Here is a 3550-nt window from a genome sequence, read left to right as displayed (position 1 = left end):
GTCAGTGGTTGAGCATCGACCCATGAGTCCAGAGGTCATGGTTCGATTCCCAGTCAGGGTACATGCCCGGGTTGTGGGCTCAATCCCCAGTGTGGGACTTGCAGGAGGCAGCTGACCAATGATTCTCATCTCTCTCATCATTGATGTTTCTATCTCTCTCTCTCCCCCTCCCTTCCTCTTTGAGATCAATAAAAGTATACTTTAAAAAAAAAAAGAGAGAGAGATTCAGTAGTCAAAAGAACCCATGATAAACACTAGTTACTTTAGTTCCAGAACATTGTAATTCTACTGCTCACTTATTGAATAGGTAAAAATACAAAAACATGACAAAACACTCAGTGAGGCCTAACTGGTTTGGTTCAGTGGATAGAGCGTGAGCCTGCGGACTGAAAGGTCCCAGGTTTGATTCCTTTCAAGGGCATGTATCTTGGTTGTGGGCACATCCCCAGCGGGGAGTGTGCAGGAGGCAGCTGGTCGATGTTTCTCTCTCATCGATGTTTCTAACTCTCTATCCCTCTCCCTTCCTCTCTGTAAAAAAATCAATAAAATATATTTAAAAAAAACACTCAGTGAATCTGTAAGAATTTCTCATTTATTGTAGTTGATAAGTATACATTGAATGAGTCTTTGCAAATATTCATTGAGTACCTTTTGACTTCCTTGTCATAAAGTAAATGAGATAATGAAAAATAGATGAAGGCCCTGTTTTCATGGAGCTGAATCTTTAGTTGATATCAGAAAAGTTAGAAAGGCACCCTTTATATTTTCTGGCAGGTATATATTTTCTCTAAGCTCCATGTAAATGAAATTTAAGGTCATGGAAATACTGTTCACTGTGATTATGGCCGAATAGTGTTACAAAGTCGATCACAGGCAATTTAATGCTGTAAACAAAGGAAAAAATGGCAACTATTGACTGTTTCTTTTTGACACTCCTGACCCAAGGATAGATATACTCAAAATAAACAGAATGCTAATAAGTCCTCTCAATCAAAAGATTGTGCTTGGTATCTGCCAATACTTCCACTTTAAGTCAAAACATTCATGTGGGGCTTGAGGCATCAATGAAATATGAAGGAATTGATGTATAGCAAGGGTTGCCATCCTACTTCATGACCAGCCCTTGGTCCTTTTATAGTTTGTCTTTTCCTATCATCTGGGTCATCTCTTCCAGTATCTACCTTCAAATTTTGATCAGTAAAGCTACTAATGACCACTAACTATTATCCATTAAATTGTTTTACACTGTTTCCACAGTTATAGGTTATTATCCCTAAATATCAAGATATTTAAAAGAGCAGGGCCTTTATAATCTGTAATGGATAGTCATTTTTATAATCTCATTAAAAAACCTTTTAGCATATAAATATCAGAAAATATACTTCCCACAATATTATATGGTAAAATAATCAGAAAAATATTTAGAAATACTCTTATAAAATTAAATTTAAACTAGCCAAACTATAGTTGTAATTAATAAGATGCAACATTTCTGTCTATTGAAGGGTTCCTTTTATTTAGAGGCTCATTAATGAAATATTGGAGGACTACCCACTTAGAACTCCTGCCATTTTATGTTCCTCGCCTCTGTAAAAATCAGTTTTAAAATATGAGTTCTAACCACAGAAAGCAACGTAGGACAAATGAACATTGGTCTACAGTGTTTGAGAAACTGTAAAACTAATTCCAAAAATCTATTAACCTGGTTTGACAGATAAATATAATTTTAGTCATAAATTTCAGTCTTATTTTCTCATACCACCTTTTCAGATTCTTATAGAGAGATACTGGGGTTCTTATAATCTACAAAAATTCCAGAGAAGTCTTATATTTTTCTCTCGGACTATTTATTCTTTCCTTGAAAGCCACTGGTGACTTTGCATCTCTGTGCTCTTCTTGAGAGAATAAGCCCAGTATCCAGTCTCATTAGGCAGCAAGAAGGTAGAGTCCTTCTTAGGATGTACCACCGACTCAGAAGGAAATGCCTACCTGATGAGAGGCCAAAAATCTGGTGGACCTTCTGTAATAAAATCTAAGCAGCCTGGAGGATGATTTACCATGTGGTCAGGTCATTAAAGTGACAAATGTACCTCTTTATCAAATATTATATAATAAAAATTTGTAAAATATACAATTTATATAGAAGGTTATGGCTTTAGCAACTTCTGAGTCTTTCTCCTGCATTGCAATTGATCAGTTCAGAATTACAGTTTAGTGTAACTTTAATTTTAACTTCTTTTATATTTGCCTACAGCAGTTTTACCAGACCAATTTCACTGTGAACAAAGTACAGTATACTCAGGGCTTTTCTAGACTTTGGGCTTGTGACATTTGGAAATACATTCCTTATAGGTTTGATTTATGAGTGTTTGCAAAGGTTGAATGTCAATACATTTATAAATCATAAAATTGTCTCAAGTTTAAAACATTTCCAAGTCAGAAATATAGCTGATTTCATCAAATGTATATTTTGTGTACATTAAAATAACATGAGATGTTCAATGTGTGAAATATGAATATATGCACACTGGCATTCAACTCAGCTAACCCTCAAAACCACAGCTAACTGACCAAATCAAAAGCCTAAAATTAAAAAAATAACACATTAAAATTAAAATTGAACTGAACTAAAACATCAAAGGTTGCTGAAGTCATCCTATGTTGTAAATATCCTCATAATATTGTAAATATTTAACAGGGCAGGTTTGGTGATAACATGTAATTTGGCAAGCATAGTAAGTTACTTTTAGTGAATTTATTATATGAAATTATTTCTGTCTTATAAGGCACTTCCCCCCCGGGCACACCTAGCAAAGTTTCATAAATAAGCATAGACTTTCACAATCACACAAAAATAAGGCTTGTTTCCAAGAGTTTCCCTTACCTGTCTTGCAAAAAATATTTAGGCAAGGATGTATAAAAGACCCATTCTTCCTTTGAAATGTAAGATAAGAGATAAGTGTTTAATAAATGTGGGAAAAAATGTAAATTGAAATTTTGAGTCAGTTTGCTATATCAGACTATAATAAGACTAGAGGCCCGGTGCACAGAAATTTGTGCACTCGGGGGGAAGGGGGGGTCCCTCAGCCTGGCCTGTGCCCTCTCACAGTCTGGGACCCCTTGGGAGATAATGCCCTGCTGGCTTAGGCCTGCTCCCAGGTGGCAGAGGGCAGGCCCAATCCCTAGGTGCAGCCCCTGGTCGGGCTCAGAGCAGGGCCAATTGGGGAGTTGGGGCACCGCCCCCTGTCATGCACAGAGCAGGGTGGATCGGGAGTATGCGATGCCACCCCCAGTCACGCTCAGGGTAGAGCCGATTGGGGGGTTGGGGCACCGCCCCCGTCACAATCAAGACAGGGTCGATGGGGAAGTTGTGGCACTACCCCCTGTCACTCACAGAGCAGGGCCCATCAGGGGGTTGAGGGCTCTGTACCCTGTCATGCACAGAGCCGGGCCCATCAGGGGGGTTGGGGCTCTGTACCCTGTCATGCACAGAGCAGGGCCGATCAGGGGGGTTGGGGCTCAGTACCCTGTCATGCACAGAGCTCAATGA

This window comes from Myotis davidii, unplaced genomic scaffold (assembly GCF_000327345.1).
Source record: "Myotis davidii unplaced genomic scaffold, ASM32734v1 scaffold95, whole genome shotgun sequence".
NCBI classification, from domain to species: Eukaryota; Metazoa; Chordata; class Mammalia; order Chiroptera; family Vespertilionidae; genus Myotis; species Myotis davidii.
The sequence above is the reverse complement of the archived record's forward strand: the minus strand, read 5'-3'. Positions refer to the sequence as shown.